This window comes from Megalops cyprinoides, chromosome 20 (assembly GCF_013368585.1).
Source record: "Megalops cyprinoides isolate fMegCyp1 chromosome 20, fMegCyp1.pri, whole genome shotgun sequence".
NCBI lineage: Eukaryota > Metazoa > Chordata > Actinopteri > Elopiformes > Megalopidae > Megalops > Megalops cyprinoides.
In genome coordinates, this window is record NC_050602.1 from 7534320 (window position 1) to 7543864 (window position 9545).

General features: G+C 46.0%; 1 protein-coding gene across 1 annotated transcript in view; it reads right to left on the reverse strand.

Annotated features, from left to right (window-relative positions):
• Positions 1-9545, reverse strand: part of tnk2a (tyrosine kinase, non-receptor, 2a) — a 50826-nt gene extending 41281 nt beyond the window's left edge. The window contains exon 1 of the mRNA XM_036554961.1: positions 9313-9545. The gene's annotated coding sequence lies outside the window, so the exon portion shown is untranslated. The remainder of the gene's footprint in view (positions 1-9312) is intronic.

Here is a 9545-nt window from a genome sequence, read left to right on the forward strand (position 1 = left end):
GTTTGCCATGTTCATTGGACCACCTGAGCTTGCTAGACCAACCAAAGCATATAACTAAGTTGTCCACCGGGCTATCAGAATGTTCGTCTTACTTCATGACCTAACAACGCTTCTCTTATCTCACCCACCAGTCAATTGTAGGGGAGGGTTTAGTCATCGCCCAGCTGGAGCCTTAGGAAATGAATGATATGAAAGCATGCTTTCTGGGTGGATGTTTAGGCTACCATTTGCTGGTAATTTGAGTCATTATCCAGTAGTGGACTAGACTCCCCTTCCAGTCGTACGTAAGGCCTGACAGCATGTCTTCTGACTGCCAGATAATCTACACACGCAGGCCGAGCAAACGAAAGCGCCAGCTGATTCACCCGCTCCATCAGCACACAGCAGGCTTTTCACCATTTCATTAGGGATGGGGTGAGTGGGGTTACACTTCACCCTGCACTCAGGGGGCGGTCCTTGCATACTTACCTCAGATGAGATAACAGTTGTTACCAGACATGCGCAAAGCTGGCTGAAAGAGCCAGGTCCGACACAAAGCTGGTTAGTGAGGTCGGAATCACACACAGAATTTTTTCTCTACCTCTTTCCCTCTCTCTGTTCTTCTCTGTCACCCTCAACCTCATTGGTCACAATTACTTATGTAACTAAGGGACAATAAAACGTTCACTACTGAGATCCGCGGTGGACAAGGGACTCTTCTTGGTGCTCGTAAAACCCACGGTCATAAAACCTGCCGTGTGATCAGAGTGGTCGTCATTCTCTACAGAGAAAGCCCTGTCAGCCCATAGCATGACTCGCTCTTCTTGTCTTTGGGGGTGTGCTCCAATCACACCACTGCTCTTTGGTGACCGCCCTCCCTGAACACACCCACAGCCTCATCCAGCATGAATGCTTATACAGTCAAACCTCACTGTATACACAGACACACAGGCAGACACACACACACATACAAACACACACACAGGCACACAAACACACACACACATACATACCTATATACATACATACAAACACACACACACACACACACACATATACATACATACATAAAAACACACACACAAACACACAGTACAGCAAGCTGAAGAGTAGGGGGTGTATTAGTGGTGATGACAGGGTATTTATGGTGAGGAGAAATTGTGTTCCCTATAGGTTCCAAACAACTAAAACATCCTAAGTGATGGTAAGGCAAGCAGAGTGTTAATTTCCCTCTTGCTAATGGTGTCACACAGTAGTGTAAATACCTGGGCAGGGTAACACATACACCTGCCAACACAAAACTGAGAATGCTGGCCCGCTCACACTGCTCCCGCTTTCTGAACAACACCGTAGGACCAACGCTTGGAGCACCAGCATCGCAGTGGCAAAACAACTGCCTGGTCCACTACCTCACTGTTGTATTTTATCCGAAGTTTACGTTACAACATCACCTGGGCTACATGGACAGACCACGATGGGTCACTGTGCCACTCAGCAAGGGCCTCCCCTGGTAACAGCTCTGCTTGACTCAGGTGCCTTTGACTTCTACAGCTGTAAAGCTACCAGGGAGATGTCCAGTGCCATGTCCCTCGCACAAGCAAGGTTTCTTTTTTTGCACTTCAGGCTGAGTGTGTGGAGAGTGACACAGCAGGTTTGCACAGTGGGCCTGCTGAGAGCTGCCACTGTGCTGCGGAATGCCTCTCTGCCCGGGCCGCTGAATCGATGCGATTCAATCCGGCAGCACACCCACCTACAGCAGGGGACAGAAAGTACAGAAGCGTTCCCCCTTACCTCCAACAAAGAGCTCTTCTATCGTCAGACACATGCGCGCGCACACACACACACACACACACACACACACACACACACACACACACACACACACTTTCATGGACACATGCCTCAGGCTTTGCTCATGAACCACCAGACCAAAGACAAATATTGCGCTGTGAGCTCATATAGCTTGTCTGAGTGGTGGTCGAGCTGCATTGTCATGCCGTGTGTGTGTGGGTGTGTGTGTGTGAGTGTGTGCGTGCGAGGGGATGGTGAGGCCACCATCCTGAGGCTATGAGGACTTAAGGTAGGCTACCTTCCCTCTCACTTATGTCTTCTCCACCCTGCACTGCCATCAATCTCCCTCGCAGCATTGATAACTGTTTGCTAGGAAACACCAGCACAACAAACACGATAATCACCACCTTCAGCCTATATCACTGCTGCAAGAACACCTGAAGAAACACACCAAATGACAATGTCCTTACCTTTCAATGGTAGGCTCAATAGCAGCACCTAGCACCTCCCTTACAATGCCATTTGTGTAGGGTCAACGGCAGTATCACAGAGGGCGTTACCTTCCCTTCAACACCACAGCCAGAACAAAAACTCCTAGCTTTGTAAATTCAGATGCACAGATAAGCTGGAACTCAGAGTACGTTTTAGCACTTGATCCTTCATTTTACTACCTGGCCTTAATCCATTTTCCTGAATGTTCGCACATTCTCGCCAGAAACAAGGAGCAACGCTGCCCAATATGGTGCTGCAGGGCTGGGATGTGGTGAGAAAGCTGGCATGCACACTAGAACTAATACGTGCAAAAAAAAAAAAAGAATATAAAACACCTCACTGGATTTCAATTCATGTGCAGTTGTGTACCACAGAAAAATAAACTTTACATTACATTATTACATCATTGGCATTTAGCAGATGCTCTTATCCAGAGCGACTCATATCTGTTACATTTTTTTTTTACAATGTTATCCATTTATACAGCTGGGTATTTACTGAGGTAATTCTGGGTTAAGTACCTTTCCCAAGGGTACAGCAGCAGTGCGATCACACTGCAGTTTAGCCTGACCCACGGGAACTGAGAAGGATGTTACAAATGCCAGAGTACAAAGAGTTAAAGACCGTTCGAATGCGATGATTCATAGGCAAAGAAAGTGGTATGTTTCATCACAGCTTCAGCAATAAAGTCAACAGAGGGTAATTCAAACAATGATTATGCCGGCATTTGATTTGTAGTCTTTATTGACTGGAGCACAGTGTGAACAGGTCACAGCATCTTTGTCCAATTGTGTCTATGTCCCGAGGGCTTCCATGTACTCATAAAACAGCGAACAGTAACCAAAAACAATGAGTTGCATGATGTCTTTCACATCACTTCTTAAAACAAGAACACTGAGCATTTGCCAACATCCTCCTTTTCTCATGAGCGACAAGGGACACTGTGATTTTTAATAGAAGTCGGACATACAAACAAATATGTCACCTATGAAGAAAATAAGTCACATGTCATAAGTGAGTAACGTTAAAACAGACAGCTACGCATTCATACATCTACACCCAGTGCTTAGGCGCACACATTGGTGAGAGGAATTAATACAGGAGAGGGGAACATAATCATTTCTGCAAAGTTTCTATTTTATGTACATAAGAGGATTAGCTCTGATCACACTCTGGTCACTAGCTTTATGGATTTATGGACTGGAAGCTGGGTTAAAACTAGGCTGTAAAGCAATAACCAATATGGATGAAAGCAGATATTCTTTTGGCCTTGAGATTGATTTATCTGAGTAATCAATCAGCATTCAAATTTGCCAATGAGCATGCTTTAAATATTTCACTCATTCTCATCAATGCACCAGAAGGAGAGTCTTAGAATGCTGCATAAAAGCAGGCAACATACTGAAGTGCATTTTCCTGCCTTCCAGTGTGAGTGAACCCTGGCCTGTTTGAAGTGCATAGCTTTCATACAGTTCCTTCTGTGCAAGCAGGGCAGTGCCAAAATTGATCATTCTGCTTTGGGAGCCATGGAACACTGTACATTTGAATATCAAACACATCTTAACCTCAGAAGGCACATACCCAATTACGGCACAAAAGACAAAGATATAGACACATTATGACTGTTCCGAATGGCCTGTCACGGACAACAGTTCATTACGGAAGCTGACTCCCGTTAGTCGAAAGGGCTAATGTAAGTGTGATGGAAATCCATTCTGCTTCTCTGTTCTCTCTCTGCCACCATGTATCACCCATCCCACACGATGAACTTGCCGTTCCCGCGGGGCTGACCCGCAGTGAAAACACCAGGATGCATCCCGGGCCGAAAGACTAATGAGGTTTACATTATTTGACCATAACAAACGCTACACACAAACGGTGAGTCAATCCTGGCCATTACTCATAAGGGCTCCTGCACCGCCACAAAGGACCATTCAAACACGCAGTATTGGACGATGACAATCAGCACACGCACAAAGGCCTGACATTTCCATCCACCGACGCATAATTCAAATGGGGACCTCGTTTGTCTGGGGCTGTCGGTAAGCGGGAGACTTAAGTTTTCTTTTTTATTGTAAATAAGTAATGATTTTCATGTCGAAATTGGTATATTCTTTAACGGACGCAGTGTAGGACACGCAGTTGATTGATACTGTGTTATGTTTTAAAAATAAAATATATGCAGAAAATTTTTTGTACAATACCACATAAAGCAAGTGCATGTCCTCTGAGTGGACATGAGGGAAGACAAAGGAGTGAGGACAGAGATCCCGAGGAGACCTGCCCACCTGCCTGATTGGTGCCAGGGCTGTCACTCAAACGGACTTGTCCATTCAGCTGCTTGCTACAAGAGGTTTGGGGTGGGGATTAAGTGTACTTTTTACGGCAGAAGGACCAACACGGTTTAGAAACAATGTCCTCCAATAGGACACACCGTGTGTGCAGAGACAGCTAAGCCATTGACCTTGGCACACAAATAGAGGCCATCTCTCTGATGATGAAAGCGTGCAGCAAAACAGGGGTGCCTGGCAACGCGGAGCTCAGCTGGCACATCACCACAGGACACTGGGAACACTGCACTCCTCCACTGAGTAGTTCATCCCAGTTAACAGGTGTCCAATATTAGTCTGGAGGCACAGTCTCAGGTAGGCTGCTGGACTAAAGCTGACAGTGGCATAATGATTCCAGAGCACATCAGCCATAGTAGGAAACCCTTAATAACACACTCCTTTACTTGAGTCAGAAAGAATAGAAATGCCATTTTTCTGGTTATTTATGACCTGGTGTTAATAGGAATCCCTCCCCCCTAAAAAACTAACCCAGAAAAGTCTGCCTTAGGGAACCACCATTGATGCTCACAGGTCTGATGTATGAATCATTGAGCAATCCGTGCACATGCTAAAAGGAAGGCCCCAGAATCGATCAATTCTTAATGCTCTCAAGGACAAATCATGAATGACCTGCTGGGTTCCAGGCAGTTAGAGGAAGATAATAAATGTGGAGCCAAAACTCCAGAACATGCTAATAAGAAATGACTACTTAATGAAATCATTAAGGATAAATTTATATTGACAGAATCAATCTGAAGTCCTTTCTCCTACAAAAGCATTTTGCTAAAAGGAACATTAGCAGTGCATGCTGGGTAGTTTGATAATTGAAGGCACTAAAGAGAATGAAGATCTATTCAAACCATCTTTTTTAAAGCTTGAGTCATCACCTTTTTTAAGAGCAGAGCAGAAAAGGACTACACTATTGAGTCTGTGTGTGTGTGTGTGTGTGTGTGTGTGTGTGTGTTTGCGCCATTCTGGTTCATTGCAGATGGTGTTCCAATACAGAACCCATCATCTCTCATTTTGGCTCTGCTTTCATTTTGAACACTGCCAATCAAATTCTGCCCCTCAGCGCATAATCAATGCGATAATTTATCCACAGCTCCGAATCATGAGTAATCCCAGTGAAAACGCCTCGGGGGAAGGGCTTGCGACACCCCCTTTCGCTCTGTTTGCGCTGCGCTGCCCCGCGCTGCCCCGCGCTGCCCCGTTGGCGGGACTCGTAGGCCATCGCTAGCTTCTGTGCAAACACCTGTCAGGCCAGCGCAGCAGGGCTTGGCGCGATGCCTCATCGCAGGCTCCGAAGCCTTGCTAGCAGCACGCCAAGCTGAAAATGCTGGGCAGCTCGCCATAAAAGGTAACCTGGAGTTCGCTGGGAAAAAAAAAAAAAAAAACGCCAGCAGTGTGCACCTCACGGGCTGCTCTCCGGCAGAGGGGCCAGGGCCCTACACGATGCTAACATGCGGTCAAACCTGCACCTCCCTGGTGTGTCAATTCGCTGCCGTCCAGCTCCTGTATACTAGGAAACCGCTGCGTACCCTCCGACATATGTCCCAGTTTCCCCTCTCTGTGGTTTCCTCCCAATGAAAAAGGCCCAAGAGGCCCTGCTCAGTCAGAACCACTTCCTCTTTGACTGCATGCTTGACCGTGCTTTGGGCACCAGAGCCCCTCATGTGCAGTGCTCATAGAAGTGCCATGGGAAGGAAATGACCCAGGCTGAGGTTGTCAGGGGTGAGACAGGGAGGTGGGGGGGGGGGGGGGGGGGGGGGGGGGGGTTGGAATACCATCAACCTGGCAGTTCTTTACCAGTTCTTTACCATCCTACGCAAAAGAGAGGTGGGGCGGGCAGAGAGGAGACAGCCTGTGGGAGTGGGAAAGGCTTCCTGCTGCCGGCCTGCCCATACACGCCGGCCTTGCCGGGCCCTTCTCAGATACGGGCCTGGGGGGCAGCTGCTGCTGAATAACGGCTGCACTCCCACGCGCGCAGGGACACGCGGCCAAACCGCAACACTGACAAAGACAACAGCGGCCGCTGGCACTGAGTGACGCCGGGACACGCCGTGACCGGGACCATCCCTCCCCCTGCCCGGCTTCACTACCATGCCAACCTGTCCGCTTCCGTGTACCGTGGCAGAGAAGGGTCAGAGCCCGCAGAGTACATACACACACACACAAACACACACACACACACACACACACATACACACATACACAAACACACACACTCGACGATTCACGTTGATGCTGCGATGACATCACTAGGTTCGGTTCAGCTTGAACAAGTATGTCTCTCACAGGATTCGAATCCGTGCCCCTCGGGTGCTGACTTCCATCAGACAGACAGCCCCGACAGCACAAATGCTAATGTTTGGATAATGGCTGCGGATGTGAGAGCCAAAATATACTGCATTACAACAAACTCAGCTCGAACTCAAGGAGCTCCCTTCACACAGAAATGCATGCACAGATGCACGCATATACACTAAAAACATACACACAAACAAAACAATAGTTACTAATAAATCAAAATGTATTGTGCGCATTGAACATAGGGTAAAAAGGTGAAAGTCATTTGGGTATGAGAGATATTCAAAACACTAGACCCATATATGTAAATTGGGAGGAAGAGGAACTCTCCCACCCCACCCCCCCAACCCCTACTGTTCCAGCACAAGTGTTCAGCCATGAGGCCAATTGAACGATTTAATGTCAGGCAATGGCAAAATACATAACCTGTCAATAGTATTTATAGCCAAATCTCCACCATATGAACACACAAGAGCACACACTCTTTTGTGACCAGTAAATGACTGTTACCCATTCAGGACCTCATGAATGTCTGGCTCCCCCCTACCCTCAGAATAAAACACTATATGATACATTCTAAATGTCATGTAGAATTTATGGGACACAGACCACAACGATTGACACACCAGATTTTAGGAGCTTCCCATTATAGCATTTTTTGTGGGCGATTTATATTTTTCTGCCATGCTGGCAGCTAATTATTTCTGCTGTATTCAAATATGTTAAAATAAAGCATATTTTCTGGGAAAAAAATAACAATATACAATTCTTAGGTATGACATGAGCAAAAAATAAGACAAAAATGTAGTCTTGTGGCTCCTGATAGATACATTGACCGTATTTCCCAGTAACATACAGATTTCGAGGTCCTTTCATTAAGTAGTCCTCAACTACAGTATAGTATCATGACCCAATCACATTTATAACAGTAACTTAAAGTATAATGCAACTTCAAGTTTTTGTATTTGGTTTTTTATTTTTTTTTATGTTTATGTAAAATGTTTATTATTGTTGCTCTGGTTAAACAACTTTGATTTTTGGATTTTGTAGCCATGATTCCATCTTCATGTGGATATTTTCTGGTCTATGTCATTGTGGAAGGCACTATACAAAATTGTATTGAACTTGAGGCTCCGATTGCCAGGACTCGAGTTCTGTACGTCTCCGTGCACTAAGCATAACACCCACGCACTTGCTAAGAATGTGTCACTCGGATGTGACAAATAGGACCTTTTAGCAGCAGAAAACTGAGCAGCACCAAAACAGGACTTGAAGGATTTGAAGGGCAAAAAAGACGTTTTAATCCCCCTTCACACGTTGAACGTTTTGCGTATGGTCACAGCAGCTAGTGAGTTGTGTTTGTGTGCAGACGTATACACAATATGAAATGCAACATTATGCGTCTACTATACAAAGAAAGATAGGGAAATAGCACTAGCACTAGCACTATCCCAAATCGGAATTATGGCATTAAACAACAGCGACATAAATGCAACGTCAACTCTAAATCAAATGTGTCAGCTCGTTAGCGAGGTAAGAGCATTAAGAACATTGCCATAAGAGCGTTTGACCCTAAAGCTTCAGTGTGCATTTCGTGCTCTCTTCTTACGCAATGTGCTCGGGAACAATACTCATTCGACAAGCTACGTTCACTCAGTCCGCCCTACTACTGACAAAAACCTACTGTCACGGTTAGAGATTAGCCTTGGTAAGATTCTGAAATATTGTAAGTGAGCTGGCTGAAATAAATGCGTGCGTGCACCTCATAAATTACGAGCGTGCACTTGACCTATAGATAAGAAACAAGACGTAGGCAGTGAGACAAGCGAGTTGAATGCGCTCTGTTGCTCTTGCACGCAGTACAGTAAGGAAGTCGTATAGCGCGGCGACTGCAAGTGCTTGGCGCACCGTTTTAAACGACGCACCGCCGAGAGATCGCAGCTTGTAAGCATACAGAGATAAACTGTCCAAGTCATGTAGGTAGCCGTGCCCAGGTACTGATCGTAGTCAGCTGTAAACTAAGGCTAGTTTAAAAATAGGCACGCACGAACAAATAGCTACCGCCAGTCCAAACGCGATGCACTGCAGCAAAGGACATTAATTTGAGCAATGCGATAATTTTTCAAAACTCCACCAGAAGTCGTATGGGAAAGGAACGTAGATTTCGTGCTCAATCCAGTACAGGTAATGTATCTGACTAACTACGATCAAAACAAGCTGTAGTTACAAAAATGACATGCAGAAAAGCTGCAGACTAATTCAACGCCAAACGCGATAGGAGACAAACTGGAAAAATATGTCTGTTTAAGTCGAACTCAGATCTCACTGTGCAGTATCTAACCTTGCTATGAAGACGTGCTGGTAGCAGCATGTGTTCCTTTCTATTCTGTCGCGACAGTAGTAAGTACACTACCTGTCAATCGTTCTCCTTTCCCGGGGCGCCTCTGCCTCGCGAACTTCGCTTTTCCACACTTGCTTACTTGCAAATCACAGCAACTGCTCGTCGTCCGTGCGGATACCGCCGCATAAAATAACATCTAACTACACTATAACTGTTGTCACCCGACCTATTGCAGCGTTTTGTCTGCTGCTACATTTGTAATGCCTGTGTGCGGTGGCTCTTCCCGGGTCAGGGAATTACGTTAG